At 44.9% G+C, this 27,486-nt stretch overlaps 1 protein-coding gene across 1 annotated transcript in view; it reads left to right on the forward strand.

Annotated features, from left to right (window-relative positions):
* Positions 1-800: 800 nt before the first annotated feature.
* Positions 801-27,486, forward strand: part of adgrl1a (adhesion G protein-coupled receptor L1a) — an 85,209-nt gene continuing 58,523 nt past the window's right edge. Inside the window, exon 1 of the mRNA XM_030789623.1 lies at positions 801-1,444. The gene's annotated coding sequence lies outside the window, so the exon portion shown is untranslated. The remainder of the gene's footprint in view (positions 1,445-27,486) is intronic.

The raw sequence follows: 27,486 nt of genomic DNA on the forward strand, positions 1-27,486 counted from the left end.
TTTAACGCTGCCGTTTTCGCCTCAAAATTCTTTTCCCTGGTATACTGAACCGTTTGTCGTATGAGGGAAAAATGAATTAATACATACACAGCACTAAAGACAAAAGTGGCAGAGAATACTTGTTTTTGTATTCACTTTCGCGCTTATAGTCCACTGGGACCAAACGTCGACCTGGGAATCTAATTATCGCCCAGGCGTCTCTACCTGAAATAGACTGTCCAAGCAAAGCTTTTGTTTTTCCCCCCTCTACCCTATTCGATTTGATTACTAAATGTCGAACTAAGAACCGTCCCACAGGCTTGACTGGGTTTTAGATTCGTCGGTCATTCAGAGCTACGGCAGTGCAGAACACTACAAGACATAGGCCAGCTAAACGGAATTCCTATATTGTTAAAGCATGCCTTTTAAGTGAACGTTTACATGTTGGGTTTTACTGTTGATGATACAGTTATTTGGACAGAGAGACAATTTTTTGTGACGGACACGCAGTTTATTTAAACATTGCTGAACCACCGAATCTCGTTAAATATCTAGGGATATGACTGAATAAACTGTCTAAAACATTATCATATCGTTTTAGGCAAAGTCGTTTGGTTATTATTTGTTTTATAGGCTAGCATAGTTTGCTTTGAGTCGAACTCGCCTGTTTTGATCAGAGCAAAGAGCGAAGCTGTCGTCTGTCGTAAGAGTCATTTCGACATTGCCTACAGACGGAAGGAAGAGTCAGAACGGCAGATCTTACCAAAGCATGAGGACATGAGTCGGCAGAGGACCCTTTGATTTTTTTTTTTTTTTGGTAGTCCTCAACGTGTGACTTAAAAGATCCAGCTATCGAAAAACATGGAATTTCTCACGGGTGGCACTGAACGCGTTTCTTTATTGCCTGTTTTTATTTTGTCAGTGTAGCGTACATGTCCGATATCTTTGTCGCCACTGCTGAGGGAAACGCTTGGCGTTTATACTGATAGCTGAAAACAGATTGTCCCGTGTTACCCACTGAATCGAACTGCGGAAGATTGTTTATTTCAGTCGCCGTTTATACGTTTCATACGATACAATATTTCTTCATTTAGCCGAATATGTAGATTATTGCAGGCTTTATGGAAACATTGGCCTGAAAATGAGATATCGCGTATTAGTTATTCATTTTAACATGCCTTTAAAATTTTGTGAAAATTAACTTGGGATGTCAGAATTTCCCTCACCGCCAGAATAATTTTTTCCCGATACTTTATTTTTGTACGTTTTCTTTTTTCGGACTGCTTCGCAGCTCAATCTGGAAGATACGAGGTTATTAATTTTTAATCTTTATGCATCCTCACGAAGAAGGGAGAAGAAAGGAGAAAACGACACATAACCAGAAGGAAAGACTGATCTAGCGAGACGAGACGAAGAATGAATGAGATTCACTGAGGAACCGAGGAAGGAGATTGGAGGAATCAAGGTAAGGTATGAAACGGGGGCTAAATGATAGCTACTCTAGGCAGCGGGACACTGCACTGAATCCGACCGTTGAATCCGTCCGCCACCACTAGCTTCAAAACAAGGGGTGGAGAAGCGTGTAACAAGATTTATTTATTGATGTTTTTTTTTTTTTTTTTGCTTGGACAGATATCGACTGTGTTTCGGGATGCGTCAACAATGTTAGCATCATATACATGAGAGTGAGATTACGTGTCTGTGTTAACACATGTTTGGTGAAATCGATCTATTTGTGCCGTTCATGTTTTATCATTTCTGGAGACCCACACTACATTGCGAATTCACTTGTCTCTTGTTTGAGTCATTCAACACAGTTATACATAGGTTGTAGCCTACTCAACACAGAGGCATTGTAGAAGACCAGCTGTAACCTTCGTATAACCTATAAAATATCTCTGGATGTCATTAAAGGCAGTTCGTTGTTAGAGCTTTTGGTAATGTGCACAAACTGAGGTTCTCGTTTCGATATCAAAGTGGGCTATGTCTGGCGCATTTGTTCTGTTGGTCCGAAAAGTAGCCCATTGCACCATTCTTTGGAAAACTGTATATACATATAACAGAGGCAAAGTGAGTGACGTGGTTTTAATTGAAGTATTCTATGTATTTAAATGGGTGACTTATGATGCTCTTTGGTAATCGTGCCTGGACGGATAGCCTTGCTTTGAGCACCACAAAAACCAAGCCACCCTCCTGGAAGGGGGAACGCGCGCGTGTGTGAGAGAGGTGAGAAATGGAATGATGGAGGGTGGACGAATTGGTTGTGATGTACAACTCCATCTATTTTCTCTCCCTCTCTCACTCTGCCTCTCTCTCTTTCTCTCTCTCTCTCTACCTGTATTACAGTCTCTTCCGAAATCACCTTTTATCATTAGGTGGTTCACTACATGTTATACAAGAAAATCCGCATTAGAGCGCCGTGAAGCTGCCTGTTCTTTCTTAACACTGGAGACTAAATGATTAATCCTCGACCTCATCCAGCCGTAGCCAGGCCCACACGAGCATAATACCGCATTTATCGTAACGACTGTGTCAACAATTTAGTTGTACTATTTTGGATGCAGATTTAGGTTTATCTTTAAAAGATGCAGTACGAGCAGTAGTAGGCTACACCGCATTCCTGAATACCACAAAATGCAACACTTATTTAATCTTATTATTCCGAGAAAAATTGTTTTCACATGTCTCAGTGGCTGAATTAAAAGTGTTTGGAATATGGATGCTCGTAGCCGACCGCTGGACGAACGTCAGACGTGTGTTTATTCAGAATGTCAAGCGCGAGCGCAGCCGAAGGTACCATTTTGGACTCCATTGCTCTTTAGCTCGACTCAAACCAGCAGTCTCTGGACAGGTTTACAATCAAGCACGTTGGTTTAGCACAGGGCATTTGTTTAAGATTGGCTAAACAGCCGTCCCATCTCTACGTTAAGAAGGAACCGTGTACCCGAGTGTGTCATGTCACCTCAAGGAAACAATATATGTATATATTGTCAGTTTTGAATAAAAATTAGGACTGTCAGACATTAGAACCGTTAATTATTATTCCACTTCTTATGATGTGACAGCAATCAGAGCAAAAATGATTTCTGTCAAAACTTTTTTTGGGGCAGTTTGACTGAAGATCCCTGTGGGGGTACTATCACATAGCCTACTAATCTTCACAGTTTAAACATAAACACATAGAGTGAAGAGTAAAAGATGAGTGTTTATTCAAAGAATGTTACAGTAATAGTTCAAATCTAGTCTCACACAGCTGTGATCAAGGCATACTCACATATGATAATATTTTTACTTTAGCTAGCTGATATTAGATATTTGAGGTGAAAATCTTGAGTCAGATGTTTCATGCATAATCCATGTCACATTTATATGATTGCGTTTTGATCACAGAAAACACAGAAGGAAGAAAGCCCCAATGTCCTCTTGAGCTGAAGAACCAATAACTGTTTGACCTAGCCCCATGTAGCTCACCTGACATTGTCAAAAAGAGCCCAGGGCTTTGTACTCTATGTCTACGTGTGTGTGATTCAGAGAATTAAGGAAAAGTCTTTTCCAAATGATAAGGGCAGAGTTGCCAGCGATTCAAGTCTGTTTGTTGTTATGTACACTGTTGAGCCCTTTGAGACTGTAAACAGTGATATTGGGGTTTAAATAAATTTAAACTTGAAATTTGAACTTGGTGACAGTCAGTGAACTTTGCCTGTTCGTTTCAGCCACGGATTTGTTCTCGTTTTGCTTCACCTTCCTTCTTCACTCAAGATATCCTTTTAAAATGGTCTTTGTTATGACAAAATGCACCGGAGGAGTGGAGTACTTGTGAATATTCCAGTTTGCATTGTAATTCCAGGTTGAAGGCCTCTGTAATCCCCTTTGAACCTAACAGCATTGCAGTTTCTTGGCTTCCTCCAAGTGCATTAGTCAAAAGTGTTTCCTGATAGACACAGGCTAGTTTTGACAGAACATGCTTTAGTCATGGTTTGTTATACAGCTCACGTGCTTCTCATGTAGGAGTCACTGTCCTCCTTCATTTAACCTAGAGGACACATATAACAGATATTGAAATGATATAACGGATATTAAAATGTATCTCTGTCTCTTCTCTACCTGTATACATCAATTCAAATGAAACACAGTATTTAATCAGTACAGTATCCAGAGGTTCTTGAGCTCATTTAAAACAAGTTGTCGTCTTCCCACAATCTGATGTCTTTGGTGTGGTATGAAAGTATTCAGGCAGAACGTGAACCGTTTACTAACCGCCTTGATCTGGAATGCTGTAAACTGGACTACAGCGTGTGAGCGCGTGTGTGAATGCCAGATCGAGATAAAGAAAAGGAGAGGATGAAAGAGAGAGGGCGCCGGAGGGAATGGTACGCATTTGCGGACGGCAGAATCCGTCTCTGACGTTGTGTAAAAGGCACAAAAGGCAGTGGGAACTGTGCATCCCTCCCAGTAGTGTGGCTCAGTCATGGCCTTTGTGCTGTCCCAACGCTTTGTGAACATGGTACTGAGTGCAGCAGCCTGGAACTGCAGGCACCAAGCACAGAGTCCTTTGTGTTTGAGAGAGAGCGAAACAGAGAGAGAGAGAGAGAACGGTCTTGTAACATCTCTACATCTGGAAATTGTGGTGGGGGGCACTGTGGGAAGTCAATCACAGCCCCCCCACCCCCCCCCCCCCCCCAAGCCTCCATCCACCAGCTTCATCACTGCCACATCGGTTCTTCTGATTTAGAACCCTCACAATACGGGGCAAAAGGCAAACATTAGGATCAACAAGTGGGTATATATATATATATATATATAAAAAAAATCAATGGCGGCTCTTTTTCATAAATTGAATGCATATTAAATGATCGGAATGGCTCCATGGTGGAAACGCAGTGGATTGTTTGCCCCAATGTCTTTGCCTTGTGTCTATTGACTGTGAAACAGGGGTTTAGTTTACAGCTTTAAAAAGGCTCAAAGAGACCCAATCAATGGAACACTCAAACCACCCAGGCAATTTTCTTTGGCCACTGCCATTAGACTGGAACTGGAGGGAGCTCACACCAGTCCAAACTACTTGACACCCACTTCTGTCTCTAGCACAATACAGCTGAGTGATTGCTTAATTTCACAATCTGTCTCAGCCAAGTCATTTTCCTACCAAAGCCTTTCATTCTCTCTCTCTTTCTCTCTCTCTCTCTCTTTTGCCGTAACCGCGCTCCAATCCAGCGGCAGTAATGCGGCGTATGATGTCCAACAACTGCGCCGCTACCGCTCGTGTTCAACCTCTGAAGCCGTTCGATGCCTCTTTTCCGAACTGTTATTTATGCATTCAGTGGTTTTTTTTGTTGTTTTTTTCCGGTGGATCCGCTATGTTCGTTGATAAGCGAGCGGGCTGGGCTGAGGCTGGTTTTAAATTTACAGCTATCTGTGACACCATTTGCGTTTACCCATCCTTCCATACGGCAGCCAATATCTCCAGTTAAACTAAGCGTCAGATCATAAGTGTTAGCTTTTTAATCTTTTAGGTTTAGGGAAGGCTGTTTCAGTGTGTCAGGCAATGTAGTTCACTGGGAGACTGCTACGCGTTGCTAAATTTATGTGCTGAAGTCCACGGCAGAACAGTCGAGGACCCTAGCGTTTAAGGTTTTTAAGTATATCTTTGGTACATTGCTAACGTCTCTTGAAACTACTGGCAGGGCAAAGAAATAGACCAAAGATTTTTTAAAATATAAAATGTTAATTATCAGTTTTTCTGTCCACTGGACCTCTTGTGAGTCTTGGCCCTCCTGGTGTAGGGTTTTTTTTTTTTTTTTGGAAGTGTGTTCAACCTTGACAGAGACCCTTATAAGATTTAGCATGTTGAACGTGGGGGAAAAAAAGAAAAAGGGGAGAATGAGTGAGTAAGAAAGCTAACTGCCGACAGTGGTTCAACTCTCCCTTGTTAAAGCAAATGGGCCCCTTGGCTGAACCTATCTGAGTGCAAAAAAAAAAAAAAAAAGAGCGAGGAAGAGGAGGAGGGGTTGGGGAATCAACCTCTGTCCAGTCAACCTTTATATTTTTTTAATGCAACAGTGTTCAGAACCTCAGTGCAGGCTCCATCTCTCTCCAATTAGTCAATTCGTGGCCTTTGAGTGATAGACTGAAATATGTCTCTGTGTGTGCGTGTGTGTGAGTGTGTGTGTGTCTGCTAGGGCTAACACTTTGATACAGAATCACATCTTTTTCTCACCTTTGACCCTCATTACTCAAGTAGCTAGGAGCTGGCTCAAGATGAGAGACTTAGCGCCCCTCTGCGATCACTACCATATGTGACTTAACATACACAGTGTGCCGTTCAGCACAAGCCATCCTTTCACAGGAATTAACGCAGAAGTTATTAAGCAGCTATTAAATGGCTTTTAGCAATCGGTTCAATGGTGCGTCTGATCAGGCACCGCTTAAAAGTAAACAAAAACATAAACAAAATTAGAGATAAGAGCAAGAGCCCTGTGTAGGACTGTGTTGGAGTGGTGACTACGTGTCTGTCAGCCACATTCGTACTCTGGTTAGTCAGTGTTTAAAGGACCTTGGGGTTTTTCAAATGAGCAGCACTGCATTGGTATATGACATGAGACATGACATGTAAGCCATAGACATTTAGGACCTATATGAGTCACGGTACGTGTGTGTGTGTGTGTGTGTGTGTGTGTGTGTGTGAAATAAGATTTGAAACAGAGAGAGAAGACACCACAGGGAGGTAACAGGGGACTACAGGCAGCTGGTTGTTTGCCTGTTTTGCAGAAAAGGGAGCAAAATGGGAAGATAGGGCAAGAGGGACTCATCACAAAGAGAAACAGAGAGAGAGGGAGAAAAAGAGAGGGGGGGATCTAGACTGTCAAAAGCACTGTGCAAAAGAGTAATATTTGGCCCAGAAACCTAAGGAGACCAAAAGAAAGTTAAGAAACAGAGAGTGTGAGACAAGAGAGAGATGGGCATATAGAGTGGACTAATTAGGAATTCTAATTACATTGGGGCCGTGCATTCCTCTGACCTGTTCCCTGCCCTTTTCCCCTCTTAATCTCAGAGCTCCATCCTTCCATGCCCTCTGCACCTCCACCAGCAGCAAGCACCCAGGCTCTGCCCACAACAGCCCTACAGAGTCATCTACACTCAGAGCTGCATAGCAGGGCAGTGAACCGCAATGCCTACCACACACACGCACACGCACACACACACACACACACACACACACACACGCACAAAGAAAAAGAAAAGTACATACAAATACAAAATCCAAACAATCAGAATACGGTTCCCTGGGGGTTAGCTCCACCACCTGACATAAACCGACTAAAGAACCACGGCAAGTAATGAACACACACATAGAGTCTAATCAATGCACGGTTCAAGCTCACGCTACATTTCTGCTGACCAACAACACACAGTCCACACAACCATAACTATTGCCGTCCAGTCAGTGAGCGGCCGCTAATAACCATACCTTAGACTGTAGCTTACTGTCAGAAGCCCCCACCCCTCCAACATACTGGAGCACACATGACGGCCAATGACCTTCCATTAAAGAATCGACTAAGCATACATCTGCCCATTGACCTCAGTGCTCCTCCAGTGACAATGGTCTCTAATGACCAGATAGATATGATTCCTTTGTGCGCCGATACGGTCTGATGTAATGATCACGGGTAACTATGTAATATCTGCAAATGACGCAAAATCATTAATGATAAATGCATGCTCTCTGATTTCCATTCAGTTCATTCAGGGAAGTCGCCTTCCTTAACAAAACGCGTACACACACACACACCCACACACACACAAACACACACCCATGTTGCCTGGCGTTGTGTGTTGTATGTATCTTCTGCTGACCGCAAAAATCTTGGTATAGACCACAAGTCAAGACTGCGATGAGTCCAATTTACAACCGCTCTGTGTGGCGTGTAGACCGTAAATCCAACGTTTACTGAACACACACCGCAACCTTACCACGCTGACCACAGCTTTATCCTACACTAAGATGGGTTTTTTTTGTTGTTTTTTTTAGACGACATTTACACTCGGTCTGCGGATGGATGATATTACCTATTCTTTCTCCGTTCTAACAATTCAGTTCACTTCATTTCACTGCTAGGATTCTGTTGTGTTGTCTTGGTTTTTTTTTTTTAAGTAGATGTTGAAATACCTCTGGATTTAGTGAGATTTTACACATAAGCATTTTTTTTCTAATTGACTCTTGTTTTCTTTGAGACTTGATTTATTTGAAAGATTAGTTTTATTGATCTCCTGAATTAATACGCTGGCGGTATAATCAGTGGGATATGGAGCTATGCATAATTTGACATCTTTGTGAACTCTAATAGATTCAGTGTACAGAATTGATTTCTGTTATCGACAACATTTATTCGGCTATTTGTCTGTGGATGGGTGGTGTGTGTGTGTGTGTGTGTGTGTGTGTGTGTGTGTGTGCACCACCTTTGATTGTTAAACACTGCAACTTTTTTCTCTGTTTTACAAGAATTTTTTTAAAAAAAAGAGTCTCACTTTTCTCTTGTTTAATCAAATATTTTGGAAACAGAGACCTTTGCCATTTTGGAGCCAGTTTAAAACAAATCAAGGCAGTGCTGTACTTCTGCAGTTACTCTCTAAGAAACTAAAATATGTACACTCTCTCACACACACACACACACACACACAGAACATACAGACCCAAACACACATGCACAGCACACACATACACACGCACACACACACACACACACACACACATACACGGAGGTATGCGTTGCGTGATGCATGGGCCAGTCATGCGGTGTCCCGTGTAGGAGGATCTGTCAGAATCACTGTTTCTTAGAGCGGGACAGAGCCCTCTTGTCCTGTAACTAATTAGTTTTGCTTAGCTTAGGATGGATACGGATGGATCCTGACAGCTGTCTGCTCCCATTCATTTGTGAAAGAGAAACATTTGTTTGGAGATGTTTGTTTCCTCTTATTAAAAAGAGAGAGCGCATGCCTACGCCCTCCACCTGGCACCGTGGCGTGGCCACAACCCTCGGCGCGATGGGACGGCCGAACGCTTGATTGCAAGTGGCATCCCTGTCTTTAACGGTCTTTGTGACCCGTGTCCTACAAGGTCATGGGCGTTGCGGGGAATGAGCGAGGTGGCCGTCGGTCGGGATAGAGAGCGGTTAGACCTCCCATCTGAAGCTTTCCTCATCATCACCTCCGTCCCCCGACACGCCTCCCGTCGCCTGCTCTCTCGGTTTCTGCACCTGTGGGCTCCCAGAGTTGTTATTAAGGCTCGTGTGCTGTGTTACTCTCGTCTCTCTCTCTCTCCTGCTTTCCTTCCTCCGAATGTTCTCCTATTTATCTACTCTCTGCTCATTAACATCCGCGCATATAAATAGAAATCAGCTTGACCTCTAATGAACCCCACATACTGAGCCCTTTTTCTTTTCTTTTTAAAGGCAGAAAGCTTTGTGTGTAATACTCTGAGCAGGCCCGTGCAGGGGAGGGGAGGGCCACAGATCCTACTAGCACCGAGCTTTATGGGATTTATGATCTGTCCTCTGCATCTCTCTCTCTCTCTCTCTCTCTCTCTCTCTCTTTCTCTCTCTTTCTCTCTCCACTGGCACATTTTTCATTGGCTAGAATTAGGGAGCGAGAAAAAAAACAAAAACAAACAAATTACAGGCAAACAAACAGAATGGGTAATAAGCATGTAGTGACATGTTGAACACACTCTCTACGGGGGGATGGAGGGAGGGGGGGGGGGGGGGGGTGAGAGAGGAGATGAGAGGGCCAGAGCAGCAGAGTCTGTCCCCTACGCCCTCCATCCTCTCCCCTACGACCAGATCTCTCTCTCTCTCTGTTTCACACACACACACACACACACACGCACGCACACACACACACACTCCTACTTTACCTCCCTGGCTGTTTCTCTTTACGTATCTCCATTTTTTCTCTTTTCTGCCTGGCACTTTTTTTTCTTTTATCCCTACCTTCCTCTCTCTCTCTCTCTCCCTCCCTCTCTCTCTCTCTGCCGGGCTCTCCGTGGAGATGATCCGAGTGTTATGGGCAGTGGGAGACAGATGGGAGAATGATGGTTTTGACGTGATAGACAGCAGGGTGATGGATGGCCAGCTGGCTGATAGGGGATTAATGCAGTGCTGAGACCGCCACGTCCAAGAGGATGCTTGGGTGATAGATAGATAAAACTGACGAGCAGATAAACAAGAGAGCGCTAATCCACGCCCCCTTGATGGACAGAAAATCAAAGCCACGGAAAAGAGCAAAGAGGGAGAGCGCGGGCCTTTGTAGTCCGACTACGGGCTCCGGAGATAACGGACGCTGTAAGAGAAAGAAGGTGGGGAGAGGTGAGGAGACGGGTTGGAAAGGAGATGCCGTGTGTGCGTGTGTGTGTGTGTGTGTGTGTGTGTGTGTTACATGTTGCGTACGGAGGGTTTTCTGTGTTGTGTTGTTTGGATGTGTTGCATACTGGAGGATGAACTTTGTGACTTTGTGTGTGGTGATGGCGGAGAACTGGCTATACAGTGTCATGAGGAGAGGAGGTGGGGGAGTCATATGGGGCTGGGGTGGGAGGGAGAGTGTGGGGGGGGGCAGTCTGACAGCCTTTGATTGGTATTGAACACAAAGTGTCAGGTATGTGACGCGTGTTACAGATCGGCGTAAGGGAGCCAGAGAAACAGACCCGAGGGCTGGGTGGTTGTTGTGGGGGGGGGGGGGGTTGCAGACTGTTTTAAAGAGTGAGAGAGAGTAAAACTGAAAATAGGGCATTAGTGAACTATCCCCATGTTCCTATTGAGTGATAAGCTTTGTCTCACTTTAAAGGGGGGGGGGGGGGGTCCCAAGGGCCCTGGCATCAATTCCTCCTCAGTGCGAAGATTCCGCTCCTGCGTCACCCCGTCCGGGACACGCCCACCGTAAAAATAAATAAATAAAAAAAATACCACCCAGACAGCTGAGGACAGGTCTTTTTGTTACGACACCTTTTGGCTTTTGGCCGTGCGAACGACAACCGGATTAGATCCTTAAGCAGCTCTTAAATCTTCCATAGGAATAAAGGCGGCGGTAATCTCAGCGCGGAGTCGAACGCGGCTCCGGTCCGTGAGGCTTGAGGAGAGAGGCGCTGGGAGGCAGTCAGAGCGACCGGGGGAATGAGTAAATGAGCCCAGAGTGGAGGGAGCGAGTGAGCGAACAAGCGCACGCGGGTGAGGGAGAGAGGTAACCAAAAAACAAAACAAAAAAAAAAAAGAGCATTGAGAGATGTAATGGATGTTAGACGTGGAAGCAGTGAGACGGAGAGTTAGGCCTAACCGCGGTGACCCGGGCAGGCAGTGCTGAATGCAGAATTGACTGAATTAGGTGTATGAGGGCAGACCTGAACGCCGTGTTCCAGCGACTGCAAATGTGTGACTGAATATGTGACTGAATAGAGAATGAAAATTGGTATGAAGAGAATCATAGGTTTATGGGTTTTTTTCAGCAAGCTATTATTATTGTTATTATTATTATTATTATTATTATTATTATTATTATTATCATTATTATTATTTCTCTATCCTCCTTTTTAAGCAAGTCTTCAAAACCAAAGCAGAGCTGACCGTAGACTTCGGAAATAAAAAAAAAGCTTAGCAGAAATGAAACAAACCTTTGATTAGGCGAAGTCTTAGTGCCTCGTTAATCGTACGGTGGCGGTGTTGTCTTATCCCGGTGTCCTGTTTAAAAGCGTGGAGAGAGGAAACCAACAGTGTGTGTCTTGAAGATAAAAGACGGGCCGGGGTGGGGTTTGGTTGGGGGGGGGGGGGGGGGGTAACACGCGCGCACACACACACGCACACAGTGGCAGTCTGGAGTTGAAACAAAGCTCCAAATTAAACTCTATTAAAAGATAATCCTAATGATAACATTTTCTATGTGAATCCTTTGGCGTGCTTGAAGTGGAACCATTTTGTAACAGATGAGTGTATTTATTCTCACCAGGAGAGGGGCTCAGGCACTGTCAGTCCTTTATTAGAGGAGAACTGTTACTATGGGAGAAGGGGGGAGAAGACAATTTATTCTCCTCCCACCCCAGCCTCCCCAACCGCTCCCGTGGAACCAAACGGACGCTGCCTTCCTTTTACACACATGGAGCTTAGTACAACTCTGAATGGGCCAATGAACCTGTAGCCCCCAAAAGCCCTGGCACGTGTGCACTCACACACACACACACACACACACACACACACACACACACGTCTGTAATTATATCCTAGTGGGGACTTCCCAATGATTCCCATTATTCTGTAACTAAAGAATACTAACCTATCCCTAACCTTAACCTTAACCTTAACCAAAGACATGTTTTGACACTTTCTGTTTTATCAGTAACAACAATATACTTTAGAAAAACATCCCCAGAAAGATAGCAATACATTGGGCACACACAAACACACACACACACACTCACACATATACACATACACGCATGCACAAACACGCGTAAACACAACCACTCGCTCTCTGTTTGTGGATATGGGCCTCTGAAGGGAGAATGCAGTAAAATGTTAGAGCCCACCAGATACAGAGAGAATTAGAAAGATGGAGGAGCACATCTCTCTCTCTCTCTCTCTCTCTCTCTCTCTCCCACTCTTGTTCCAGCATGTACGTCTGACCCTATCATGCTCTCCCGCCCCCTCCAGGGCACCAGGCTCCATTATTTACGTCGTATCGCGTTTCACCATCGATTCCCGCAATGTAACAATTGAGACAGATTTCCCCGACTGTCACAATAGCAGTGGGACTCTGCAGAGTTTGCAAATGGGATTAGCCTTAAATGGAATTTAATTTTCACCGTTGCTGTCTCCAGTGCCTGTCTGCCACTCAGACTCCATGACGCTGATGCACTGCAGTACAGTACAGTGAGTGCATTTGTGTGTGTGTGTGTGTGTGTGTGTGTGTGTGTGTGCGATATTGTGTCTGATGAGGTGTTTTTACAGACAGAACTTGATTGCGATTGCTTATTCCGTGTATACAACACAGCGGTAGATTTTTTGGGGGGCTATGTAACGTTAATGCAGTTTGCTTTCGGTCTGGCTCTTCTATTTGTTTTGCAGTATATTTGCTCAAGTCATTTCTTAGCAATGTTGTTTTTGTTGCAGTCTGATTATGTTGTCGCAAACCAAAAAAAAAAAAAAATCCTTTCTTTTTTTTTTTTTTTTTTTCCTTTTTTCTTTTGCTGGCTCATTCTATTACTGTTTCTCATATTCCTCTCCACTTTCCTCTTTTCTGTATTCTATCAGAACCAGAATCTTTTTTACTGACTGCGTCTTATATTCACAGAAATGGAAAAACACAATAGAAGATTGTTCTTTTTTTGTCGCTAGAGTCTAATAAAAAAAAAAACCAAAATGCAATGACTTATCCATATTTATATGATCGCAAAATGAATAATTATCCATCTGGCTAAATCGATAAGAGCATTTGTGGATGGACCGGTAGGTGTACTTTTGAGTAGAAATATAAAATGTATAAGTGAGTGAGTGAGAGAGTAAATGGCTAAATGAATAAGTGATGTTGAACTGTGAATCGATGTTTATAGATTGGCTTTCTGACTCTTGCTGGGCCGCAGAAGAGATGAATGCGGAGGTTGGGGGGTACCTTTCAGAAAAAGCATGAAACAGAAGGGGGGGATGAACATGTGTGTGTGTGTGTGTGTGTGTGTGTGTGTGTGTATGTGTTTAATTTTTGGAGATTTATATATCTCAGCCGAACATGCTGTTTCGCTTCTCTCACAGCCCTCCGGATGTTTTTTTTTTCCCCTCCCAAACTGCTTTTCCCTCTTTTTTTTTTTTCCCCTCCTCACACTTACACAAACATGATCAATACCTGAATTAATGTGCAAGTAAAGAGACAAAGCATGTGGCACTGGCCTTGGCAGCCAAGGCGCCCCCCCCCCCTTCCCCTCCCTCCCTCTCTCTCTCCCCCTCGGCTAGGCTGAGAGAGGCAGAGTATACTGGAGATGGCGGAATAAGAGCATTCATTAATGATGAACACATTACTATGCCAACCTGGAAGATGTTCAGCATTTTAAAAACCTGCCCGTTTTTGTTTTATTACTAGCTATATTAATTATGGTAATGATTAGTCGATAGGGAATGTCGTCTGGGCCCATGGAAGGTGTCTCTTGATGAAGGGGGGGGCATGGGGGGGGGGCGGTTTGTAGGATCATGGCAGGGTAAGAGATGGGAGCAGAGAGCAGAAACGATAGAGTGACTAGACAGGTCACAGGTGTGGGGTGTTGGCTCATGGACCCAGAGAGAGAGAGAGAGAGAGTGAGAGAGTGAAAGGAGAGGGAGGTTTTGTAGGAAAAGTAAACTGGGAGTATAATCTCTTTGTGTGTGTGTGTGTGTGTGTGTATGTGTGTGTGTGTGTGTGTTTCAAAGGCTGACGTTCTTTAGTGGCTTATGAGGTTTTTCCTGAGCACTGATATAAGAGCAGGATGCTCTACCCATGTTGATGGAGTGTTTCACGTGGAGATTCAGAGAGAGAGAGAGAGAGAGAGCGAGAGAGGAAAAAGGAGTGTGTGAGTGAGTGGAGGAAAGAAGCAGAGTGGTGATTTGTGTGAGTATTGTATTTCTGTAATCTCCTCAGATCACATCAGCCAGAGCCAATAATACAACACTGAACCAAATGTCACGTTGCTCTTTCTTCATCTCTCACTTCTCCCGCTTTTTTTTTCTTTCTTTCTTTTTACTGCAGTGGGGAGCCAGCCCTGCTGCAGCGGGAAGTGATAGGGGAGAGAGAGAGAGAGAGCATGAAAAGAAGCAAACGTGAGTGTGTATTAGAAAGACAGGGAGTGCTGAGAAAACCGAACAGAGAGAGAAAGAGAGAGATAGGTATTAGAGACAGAGAAAAAGGAGCAGGTAAGAGTGTGTATGGAAAGTATTGAGAAAACAGTAAGAAAAGGAAGGGATAGAAAGAGAGACAATGCAGGTCGTATTGATGAGACAACTAAGGCTGTATTGTTAGTGAGTATGTCTAATTTTCATTAGAGTAATCTCTCACCACCCCCCCCTCCCCACCCCCCCTCTCTTACACACACACACACACACACACACACACAGGCAGACTGTCATATGCAGTGAGGCTTGTTTGAGGAGCGGTGTTGGATGATGCTTGGCAGAGGGAAATGAAGTCGAACCACTATGGCATCTGTCTGAGCAGCAGGAATGTCCCGGACTCCTGCACACACGTGACTGCTGCTTCCCCTGCCTCCCTTCATCCAGCCAAAATCAGCCTCAGAGTATATTCCTCAACCCCACCCCACCCCCCAAGGCCGCCTGGCACCGCCGCCCCCCACCCTACCCCCCGGTCACTCATTCACAGTCTGCAAATACTCACACAAACTACTTTTACGAGCTTCCACCATTTTTAGAGACCGTTTTTTTTCTCTTTTCTTTCTTTTTACAAGGTGTTTGTAATGTATGTAGTCCCAGTTTGAGCCAAATAAAATCAATGTCTATTGACTGAATATGTAAGTAGTGGTTTAATTTCTCATTCTGTGGCAAGCACTGAAAGGCCTAAGTCTGGCCTCCCTAGCTGGTACTGCACAAGGCTAAATATAAATGCTGTACTTCTCTCTCTCTCTCTCTCTCCCTCTCTCTCTCGCTCTCTCTCTCTCTCTCCCTCTCTCCCCCCGTTTCGCTCTCTGTTGGATAAATCTAGCCACCAGCCATAAAAAAGAGGCACATACACCACAGACACAGACACACACACACACAAACACACACACACACACAGACACACACTCACCCACCCACCCACGCACACCCAGCTGAAATCAAACTTTAGATAAGAAGCGGTGAAATAACCCTCACACAGACATGGAATAACAAGTTCATCCAAACAGAGCAGAGCCAAATGAAAATTACAGACTGAGCCGCGGAGAAAGCTAACACTCAAAGACACACATGGGTTTGTCAGTGTAACTAATACACACACCACACACACACACACACACACACACACACACACACACACAGACATACCAGAAAACTCCAGTGGGCGTACATGGTCTCATGCAAGTAATGTTTTTTTTTCTTTTCACAAACACATGTGCACACATGTGCGCGCATGCACACACACACACACACACACACACACACTCTCTCACACACATGCACGTACCCTTGTACATACACATGCAGAAAAATATGCATACACATGCACAAATCATAAAATTCTAGCAGGCAGATATAATCTCATCGGAGTGCAGGTCTCTTTTCTCACTCATGCACACACACACACACACACACACACATACACACTACTAATGGTCCACACACAGTGGGAAGTATAAGCAGGCTCACGGGAAGCGAGACTATAATATGTGCCACAGGCTTCATCCACATCCATGTTGGAAGAGGAGCAGATGCCTGTGTCTCTCTCCAATGCCCCCTCATCCCTTCCTCTCCACACATCCCTCCCTCCTCTCTCACTCACTCCCTCTCTCTCTCTCTCTCTCTCTCTCTCCCCCTCCCCTCCGTCTCTCTCCCGTTCCTGTTCCACCATCCTCCAGCGCTCCCTCGTCAGCAAGTGACATCTCTCCCCTTCCCCCATCGTTTTCTCCCTCCCCTCCTCTTTCTCCACCCTCCCCAAACCTCCATCTACTGCCGTGTCACTTCTCTCACCATGTAGGCCGCATGTTAGCCCAGGGCCTGAATTTCTTTTCCGTTCCCTCTCTCCGCCCTCCTTTTCCAGCCTCTTATCTCATAGGTTGGTGCTCAGCTGGAGCTCTCGTGCTAACGTGTGAGTGAACAGGTTTCACCGTGCCTTTAAGGGCAAACAGTAAGCGAGCAGGTCCGTTCCGTCAGAACAAACCGAACTCCGCCAGCTTATATTACAGTGTCATGACTATGCTAGCTCGCAAGAAAAAGGCTTAGCTTGCTTATTATATAACAAACTCATAATATGCAAATAAGGCTGAGTTAGCAAATGCTAAACCAAGGATATATTTCCCGCCCCTTCCTCCCAAATAAAGGTTAACGGCAACGGTGTGTTGGCAGGATGCTGCTGAAGAGCTGTCACCGACAAAGTGTAAAAAGATAAGGGGTTTTTGGTTTTGTGTGTGTGTGTCTGCGTGCCTGTCTGTCTGTGTGTGTGTGTGTATGGACTAAATCTGTGGTGAGCTCACACGGACCCTTCCACCATCAGATATCAACCTGAGGTCACACACACAGCAAAGCCCAGAAAAGCCTTAACCTTGAAGCCAACGCTGCAGAAGAAGGTGAAGTGTTTGTAATTATGTGAAGTCTTGAAGCATGTGGTTACCAGGTCCCAAAGACGGGGGGGGTTGTTGGGGGGTGAGGGGATGGGGGGGCAGGGGGTTACCGTAAGGACGTCCTTACCTAGCCGCTCTCCGACATCAAAGCCGAGGAGTCTGGGCCTTTGCGTTTGAGGCGCTGGGGTTTCGTCGTGTTCATTTCCCCGACGCTGAGGGCGGCTGCACGTCTGTATGGCTTTTCAGTCATGTGTTTGTGCGCCCGAGCTCCGTCGGTTCTTTTGGATTAGTGGTGTATTCATCTCGGGTGCTGGCAGCGTGTCCTCGGCGAAAAGGGGCTGTGAATGGCAGCTGGTCACCCCCCCCACCCCCCCTCCACCCGGCTCTACTCTGTGTTCTTATTAAAGCTGGCCTCTGTGTCTACGCTCACACAGACTCACCCTGTAAATCTCTCCTTTAATTGGAAAGGGCATGGGGGGTGAGACATGCTCCCCCCATCCAAAGAAATGTATTTCATGGTCAGAGAGATAGATGGCAGAGAGAGAGAGAGAGAGGAGCCATTTGTCGGATATGTGGGTGGGGACCATTGAAACGATTACTTGAGCTGAAAAACGAACGCCAGAGATGGAAAGATATATGATTAGGGTTCGGAGGCAAACAAAGATATTTACATTCTGCAGAGGAAGGAGGAGGCAGGACATGAAATAAATAAGAGGATGGCATATTAATTGTGAGAGAAAGAGCAATGTACGCTGTGAGTGAAGCAGAAAGAGAGAGAAAGAGAATGAGAGAGAGAGAGAGAGAGAAGAGGCAGCCAGAGGCACAGAAAAAGGGAAAGAATGAGCAGTAGGGGGAGGAATGGAAGGTTTCACAGGAAGAAAAGGAAGGTTAGAGAGGGAAGAGGAGTGAAAGCCTGATTTCAGTGCAGTGTCCTTCCTTAATGGGGTTACCATGACAACAGTGTATCAGTCAGACACCAATAGAGAGTATGTGGCACTCGGCGAGCGAATGTGTGTTTGCGAGCGAACAAGTGTGTGTTTGCGCGTGTGCGTGTGCGTGTACACACGTGTGTCTGTAGCATTGTGAATATGAATAGCCTATGTGTGAACATCAACCTTTTTATGTAAATGGAACTAGACAAAAGAGTTTATGTTTGTGTGTGTGTGTATGAGAGAGAGAGAGAAAGAGAAGAGAATGAAGTGTACAGTGAAGAGGTGTGTAGTATTATAGAGATTAGACTGATAGCTCTAATGTCAGGTATTTTCTCCCAGATCAGGTGATCTCACTTATTGGGGGATGAGCTTTGAGAATGGTCTGTCCCACAAGACTGCCAATCTGTCATCATTATATTAATGACACACAGGGCACTGTAAGCAGTGTCATCTCTTGAGTGTGCCAAAGTTAACGAGCAGACCTTAATTGTAAAATTAATTGAAAAACATTTTGATTAAAGACCACCCTTTCTAACCCCTCCTTCCCCCCAACCTCATCGCCTTCTCTCTCTATCTCTTCCTCTCTCTCTCTCTCTCTCTCTCTCTCTCTCTTTCTCTCTCTCTATCTCTCCCTCTCTTGCTCTCTCTCACCCTCCGTTTTGTCCTTTTTTCAGTTCTTTTTCTTTTGTCCTCTGTGTTCTATCCAAGGATCATCCTCTTTTCTTCTCTATTCCCTGGTGTTCAACCTCCTCTCCCTTGACATATTGTATTATTCTGCCTCCTCCTCTCTCTCTCTCTCTCTCTCTCTCTTTTCTTCCCTCTATCTTTGTATTCTCCTCTTTTTCAAACCCTTTCCTCACTTTAACTCCTCACTTTCCCTCCTTTGGCCTCTCTTTCTCCAGGCCACTGCTTCACACCTTCTCTCTCATCTTCCCAAGAACCTCTGTCTCCCTTCATGTCTCCATTACAGCATTTCTTCTGTGTGTGTGCGCATGTGTGTGTGTGTGTGTATGGGAGTGTGTGTCTGCGTGTAGCGGATGGGGCTGATGGTCCGTTCTCTGGCACACCAGGAATCTGCCCAGCCTTGACTTTGTGAGTTGCCCCCCTCCAGAGCACCCAGGCTTTGTAGCAGGGTGGCCTCAAAGGCACACCAGCCCCTCTGCCTCTCCAGTCATGGAGTGGAGCCTGAGGCAGCCAGGCTGGGCGGCAGAGTCCGGCTCCTCGCCCCTTCTCTCTGCCTCTCATCTCAGCATGGATCACTCACCCACACACCCGCATGGGGCTGGCCAGATCTCTTGAGCACACAATGCACGCACGCGCACAGACCCAAACTCACACACACACACTCTCACACAGGACCCATACCGTGTAGGCTTTTGTATGTGTTTATTCACAGCACTTCAGAAAGGCAAAGAACAGGGTCTTTTTTGTTAGCCCTCGGTTATGTGTGCTCTTAAGATCATTAACTTTGTTTCTTTTTTGGGGAAATAGAGACTCGGGTGATTAATTGATCTATCTATAAATGATCTGTAATGGCCCTTCATTGATTAACACGCCAGTCTATCACCAAGGAGTCGTCCCTCAGGGGTGTTGAGCTCCCCTGGGCGGCGACTGAGTTTCAGGGCTTGTTATTCTCCTTTTTTTTGCAGGATAAAGTGTGGCGGCAAACAAAGGCGACTCTGATGGATGTGTCTTTTGTGCATAATTAGCCGGAGCTACCCTGTAGTCACTCGGAGAATGGATTAATGAATTAAATCTCCATTGATGTATAACAAGCCTAAAATGCTAGTACTGAACACAGTGTGGGTGCGTAGACCTTAACTTTATTATATTATGGCACTACAAACAACAACAAAAAAAAGGAAAAAACGTGAGAGTCTGTGAAAAACAAAAAACAAAAGCTGAAATATCACAGGCTGGCTACTGTGAGGTCGTGACCTCAAACTGTTTCCGTAGCATTCTTTGAATTTTCGACTTGATTGAACTACAAGTTTTTCCCTCTTTTTTTTTTCTTTTTTAAATGACAAAACGTCTCATCAGGATGGAGGAATAGAGAGCGGCGTTGCCATGGTGACGTAGCGTTTCAGTCTCCCCTCCCCATCTCCCCCTACGACCATGGGCAGATTGGTGATTGTTTCTCTCCTGGTCACGGTGATTCAGGTTGCTGGCTAGCGAACAGGTGCACAGGGGGTTGTCCGCTCAAACAAAAGGAGCTCTCACAGACGATACGACTGGGTGAATATGCAGTAACCTCAGGCCGGCTGAGCCGATCTGCCACGGACAACTCTCTGTGTGTCATTTTCTTTGATCTGTTCGCCGAGCCTGAGAGAGGGAAGTTGGACGGAGAGCGAGGAAAAGAGCGGGTGAACTTAGCCTGGCAGCGTCACGTTATAAACATCTGACCGACCACGCCAACAAGAGCAAACGAAAGCTCCACTCGACCTCCAACTCTGGCACACGCTGTTTGGCAAAAGCATCCAAACCAAAATCCTCCTCTCCAAATTCAGTCACCCCCCACCACCCCCCCACCCCCCCGCCCCTGCCCTCCCTCTTCCTTCTTCACAAAGCTCCTGCAGGGCAGCATCAAGCTTCTGCTAAATACTGATCCGGTCATAGAGGCACAGGTGCTCTGGGGGAAACTCGTGCCTCTGCCAAAAACTGCTTGTCTGCTCTCAGTGGGTTGGTTCACAGGTTGACTCACTCTGCCTGTTCTAAAATGGAGGTAAATATATGATGCAGATAAAAATGATTAGCCTTGGACCTTAAATAGATCAAATAAAAAGCCCTGACAAGATGAAAGCACAGAAATGACTAGTACAAAAAACCCAGAACAGAGCAGAGACTGTGTAGGTTAAGAGTACAGTAATGAGGATAGCGAGGTTTTCAAATGTAGAACCATGCCAAACTTCTGAGGGTAAAAAGAGCCAAAAGCCAGGACACATGGCGCTGAGGTCTGGCCGACGAGACGGACGCGGCTGGTCGCCAATAGGGAATGTATGTCTGGTATTTTGCGTTGAGGGGAACGGTTTCAAGCAGGGCTTCAAACCGGAATTTTTTTGTTTCGGTCAGTTCGTTCCGAGCAGAATTGGTATTTTAACGTTTCCGGTTTTGCGTTCCACCTTCAAATTATTGTTCCCGAACCAGTTAATAATGTTCCATGTTGGGCTGTGTGGCACGACAATATGTATCTTTTGGATGTTATAAAAATATCTATTGATAGATATTTTACTCCATAGTCTCTATCACTAATGTCGCAAAGCATTACTTAAATGCATTGCATCACTAACTAGGAGCGCTGTACTCCAATCAGTCCTCGGGCCAAAATCCAAACTGTGGCTTCCCAATCATGAGAAACTATTGCTGTGTCCGAAATCATTCACTCATTCGCTACTCTCTACTCACTATATGGTGTCTGGTACATAGAACAGTCACTAGGGGATAAGGGCAGACAGCTGTTGATACATTTTTGACACTATTTGGATGTTACGCTTCTACATAATTAAGCACCAGTTATTAGTAATTATTATCTCTGTCACATAAACAAACACCAGAACATCCGCATCTGATTGGTCTGTAAAGACCTGCCTGCTTTCACGAGACAGGCTCCAATGCATGATGGTCTAAGTCGATCAATGTAGGGTACATCGGTTGTACCCTACTTTTCACGATGCATTGTGGGATACTTTGAGTGCACTAGATAGGGTATAACAATTCTCACTACACATTCGGACAACACTACAAAATGGCGAACTCACTATAAAGTGCACTACATACTGAGTAGTGAGTGATTTCGGGCACAGTGTATGTCATTTTAACGCGGCAGTTATCAAGCTTGCTAATAGGCTCTGGGCCACATTATGTTTAGCCTAACTGGAGCTAGCTAGCTATTTCCATCATTAGTTCTCTTTGCATGGTAGCCTATCTAGCAAACACTGATGAAGTTGATGTCTGAGACAAATATTTAATAAGCTGCGTAGCACAATATTTACCTCCTCTGGTTGCAAAGAGGGAGACCACACCACATTTAACTTTCACGCTATATCACTGCCTGCCGCCGGTAAATTTCTATCTGCTATCCATAGACGTGAGTGATGTTGAGCGGAAGACAGGAAGTAAACTCTGCACCAAAGTTACTGCAAGCAGAAAATATTTTAATATCTTGTAATAAATAAAACAACGAAAAAATGACGTAATTAACGGGTTGCCATTATTTCCAATAAATGTTTCTGTTCCAGAGCATTAAAAAAGTATAAAGTTTCTGGTTTTCGTTTTCGTTCCTTGAACTGGTTCAAAGCCTTGGTTTCAAGCTGTGTTTGTTAGCGTCACTTCTGCCGTTAGATATGTTAAACTGGAGGGTTGGGGTGGAGATATAGAAGGGTTGCTGGTGAGCCATAGAGGTGAGTACTTGTTTGATGTTCCTCTTAGGGAGCTAGTAAGAACGCCTCTTAAAGTTCAAGTGGAATGGAGCCTCCATTTGTGGGGTGTTTAAAAAAGAATGCACACACTTATGTGCTCCTCATTGCCTCTCTGTGCTGTGACAACAGAAAAAAGCCAGGCCGCCAGTAAAAACAGATACACACATGAAACACGCACAGCCACTCACTATTCCCCTCTCAATCCTTTCTCTCTCTCTCTCTCTTTTTTTTTTTTCTTCACCTCTCTTTGTTTTGCTCCTAGACATTCCAGGTCCAGACCCCCCCCCCCCACCCCCCCTCCAAAAAGCTTGAGGGACAATTTGGAAGAAAGGCACTTGCAAGGGCACTTAGACCCTAAAGGACCATAATTGTCAAAAAATGTTATTTCAAATTCTCAAAGCAGAGCAATTTTTGAACTGTTTATTGAGAGCGTTTTGGATTGCGTGCAAGGTTCGACTGTTGACAAGAGAAAGAAATTCTTTGGTCAAAAAACAAAAAAAACAAAAAAAGAACAGCTGACAAATGATTCAGTGAGTTTGTTGCAGTGTACAACAGCTTAATAGATTTGGATTAGATGTACGTGTGATACTTTCGCTGTGTCATTGATGCAGGTCTAGTGGTTCAGTTGTCTGTATTTAAATTCATTGCGTCGTGGTGGAGTGTTGGTGAATATCCAGGTTGTCACCGTCTCATTGATTCACCCCTTCAGTGTCTGGGCTGGTCTCCAATCAGGACTGCCATCTGCTGTCCAATCAGAGCTCTTGCTGTGATGTCATTGGCTCTTGCTGAGGGTTCACTGGTCATCGGTTGCTGTGAGGGAGTAACTGTTCTGACTCATTTAGACCTTGCTGTGGTGTTGGATACTTGGGCTAAATTCACACTGCAGCTGAAAGTGACCCAGTTTGGACTTTTTCCCATACATGTGACATAAATCGGATGTTTGTGTGTGTTTATGTGTGTGTGGGTGTGTGTCGAGCAGTGCGAACAGGGAGCAATCACATGGAGTTGCATCTTTAGAGTTCTGATTTGGATCACATTTGTATGTAGTCCAAAATCCATTTCATGCCATGTGGCCTGGGTGTGAACCATCAAATCAGAATTGTTCAGTATTTATCACGAACTGATGCTAATGCGCTAACACTAATGATAACACAGTATCATTCTTGGATGACCACAGAAAACAATCTTCTAGTTTCGCTTTGAGATTTCCTGTCTGGTAATTAGCCTTTTCCAACTTTTTTGAGCCAAGCCAGAAGTCTTGAAGAGATGTTTGAGCGTTGGTGTTTGAGTGACTGTGTGTCAAAACAAAAGCAGTGATAGCTGTACAAAGCTTCAGCTAAAGCGACAAGTTTGGCTCTTTGTCTAATTTTTGCACCATTGTCTTTGTAGTCTGTGGATGACTCCACAGCCGGCTCTCACTAAAACCTGTCCCTCAGGTAATATGTTAGTGGCTATAGTGATGGGCTCGTATAAGCTACTCAATGCAAACACCTAGACAGATGATGCGTCTTTCTCTTTTCGTTCATTTGCACTTTTCAGGATAGGGCTCAGTTTACACTGACATTGGATATGGGTCACTTTACCAAATTAATATGAACAGTCAGACCAAAAAAAAACCCTCAACTGTCTGTAGTGTGAAAGTAAAGCCTTCAACCAGTGAGGTCCAAATGTGTGTGCGTGTGTGTGTGCGTGCGTGTGTGTGTGTGTGTGTGTGCACCTGTTAAAAATGGTTTGCCAGTTGAGTCTCAAAACACTGCAATGATAAAAATTGATTTGGCCGTTCAGTGAATGGCGTGAAGGTCCGTATGCATGTCTATGATTGTGCTGATGCTTTTTCCTACTCCATAAAAATAGGAGAGGTAGCAGTAACTAAAGCTGATAATATAATTAAGATTCAGCGCAGGCTGACAATGAACTGATTGACAGCTCTGTTAATTCTAAAGCGATTAATATTTCAGTGGGATCTCTCCTGCGAATGCCATCGTAATCTAAAACAGTCTTAGACAGACACACCAAGTCTCCAAACTGCTGCCCCATCAGAACCTTCGGATTCGTGTGAGTCACCTGGCTTAGTCCTGCTGGGAGCCAGGCGGTAATGGAAATCTACCAAATTCTGACACCACCTGCGGTTTTATAGGTCTTCTCGTGTTGAGAGGAAGTGGCTTTGAAGGGAATTGTGGGTAAATGGGGGAGGCCTGAGGGTTGCCTGTAAGCTTTCTTTTCAGGGTTTGAGCCCCTTTGTTTTAGCAGGGGTGAAAACGCTGCTCCGATTTGGGAGAAATGTCTTGAGGTGTACAGAACGAAACATGTCCAGTGGCATTTCCTGGACATAAAGTGATTGAGCGATTAATAAGTAGAGCAGAAAGAACTGAGGAAAATGTGTGTCAATATTCAAGGCATATTCTAATCTATCTATCTATCTATGTATGTATGTATGTATGTATGTATGTATGATAGATAGATAGATAGATAGATAGATAGATAAAGATATATGGGCTTTTGGGCTTTTATGAACTCGACCGAATACGGAAAACAAAGTCGACCAGTAGAGTGTGATGACTAGAGTGTGAGGACTAAAACTCCTATGACTTGCTGTGTAATAGTGCATGGTTCAGGACTCAGACAGAGCCCTTAGAGAGAGTAGCTGGAAAACAAACTCTGGTTGGTGAGCACCGTTTGGGGTGGGGGGGGGGAAGTAGCCCAGTCACACGTCTCGTGGCAGGCACCACGGAAACGGTGGCCATATTCTCAGGAGGCTGTCGCTCTCTCTCTCTCTGTCTCGCTCTCTCTCTCTGTCTGTCCTTGAGGGACCTGGTGTGTAGTGACATGCTCAGGACTTGTCAGCGCTGTTTCTCAAGTCCAGCCGCGTGCGTGACACTGAGGTAATGAGTACACTTAACGTGATACTGTTGTCTACTGCAGCACCTACCTTTCTCTCTCTCGTGTTTTCTCTCTGTCTCTTTTGCTCCTTAGTCTTTCTCTCCGTCTGCGCGCGCGTGTGTACGTGTGCGTGCATGTGTGTTGTGTGTGTGTGTGTGTGTGTTGTGTGTGAATGAATTGCTCTGTCCCTGAAGAGCGGCAGTGGCAGAGCAGGGAAAGGGAGGGGGGAGGATCCCTCTTGAGCTGATTGAACACACACACACACACACACACTCCAGGGCAACACTACAAAATGGATGAGAAACAGAGACCTCGAAGTTCTTGACTTGACATCTTATCTGCACTGTAACCACCTGAATGCCTGAACCTGTTACATCCTCACTGAAAGACATACACATCATTTAAGTGTTGCTTTGAACCAAGCACTTTGGTTATTAGTCTCATTAATTTCACTAAGACATATTGCTTGATGATGATGATGATGATGGCGGCATAAATTGTTCCGGTATCGAATGAAAAGTACTTTTGTTCCACAAATTGATGCAATTACTTCCTCAGTGAAGTGATTTTGCTTCTTGCTTCTGTGTCCCAGTCCAAAGTATCCCTATCACTGTTCTATTTCAGTCTCATTCAGATAGACGGCAGTGTCACCATACTGAAATGAATAGTTTTGAGTCATGACGACTGAAGCTAGGAGAATGACATTCAGAAGGGAAGATATTGAATGTGAATGTTTTTACACGTTTTTTGGAAATGTTGTTTGTGTGTGTGTGTGTGTGTGTGTGAAAGAGAGAGAGAGAAAGAGACAGATAGTATGTTGCTCACTGAGCTATATCTGAAAAGAGAGATGAAAAGTGACAGAGAAATGACAGAGGGACAAGAGTCGGATTTGTCCTCCAGGGGCCGATCGACGCGCAACCAGCTCCCCTGAGGGAGAAGCAAGGGTGGCACAGACAGACAGATCTTACGCCTGAGTGACATTCGCTTGTCTACAAATTAGCATCAAATCTAGCATACTCAGCGAACATATTAGTTAGAACGGGACGGAATAAATAAATAAATAAACAAACAAACAAGTAAATGAACGTTGACTGGCGAGGAGGTTCAGCGGCAACAGAGCAAAAAAAAAAAAAAAATCAACGCGTTTTTGTCACGGAACGATTCAAAAACGCGTATGGCTCTTCCGACGGAGCTCTTTAATGCTTTTGTCGTTGGTTGGCGGCGTAACCGTCCCACCTCTCACCCTCAACCCTAGCGCTCTCTGTACCTCCTGCTCTCTGAAAAAGAGAGAGAGAGAGAAAGAGAGAGAGAGAGAGTAAAAAGGGATGAGTGAGGGTTGAAGTAGTTAGAAGAGAGAAAAGGGGATTGCGGGTCAAGGAAAAAGGCTTGTCTGAAGGCGTCTGCAGCGTGTGTCTAATTGAGCTCCGTGTAGTTAATTGTTTGTACGTGGGAGGAGGGGGGAAATCAATCTGTTTTCACACTGCCGTGGCTCCTGGGCCCCGGGGTGACAGACTGAAGCTGGCAGACAGAGGAGCTATCTGTGCCAAACCAAAAAAAAAAAAAAAAAGAAAGGAAGAAAGAAAGAAAGACAGAAATAAACAAAAAAAAAAAAGAAAACAAAAGACCCAAAAGAACATCCTGTCCTCCCTGGACCCACACATATGCACACGTACACGCATACGAAAATAATGCACACAGACATAGACACACGCATGCAAAGAGAGACGGAGAGAGAGAGAGAGAGAGAGGGAGAGAGAGAGAGAGAGAGAGTTTGAGGAGTCAAGGGAAGGCCGGGGATGCTGTGGTTATTGAGTCAGAGTGAAGTCAGATCTATCGATCCAAATCCTGTTTGTGGGGAGAAGAGTCAGGAACACGAGACCCGGGCAGTTCAGAGGACCTGAGGAAAAATAGAAAGAGAGAGAGAGAGAGAGAAAGAAGGAAGGAAGAAAGAGAAGGAAAGGAAGACCTCAGGTTAAACCCCTCTAGCACAGACGGATAGACAGGCTCT

This window comes from Chanos chanos, chromosome 13, assembly GCF_902362185.1.
Source record: "Chanos chanos chromosome 13, fChaCha1.1, whole genome shotgun sequence".
In the NCBI taxonomy this organism is placed as follows: Eukaryota; Metazoa; Chordata; class Actinopteri; order Gonorynchiformes; family Chanidae; genus Chanos; species Chanos chanos.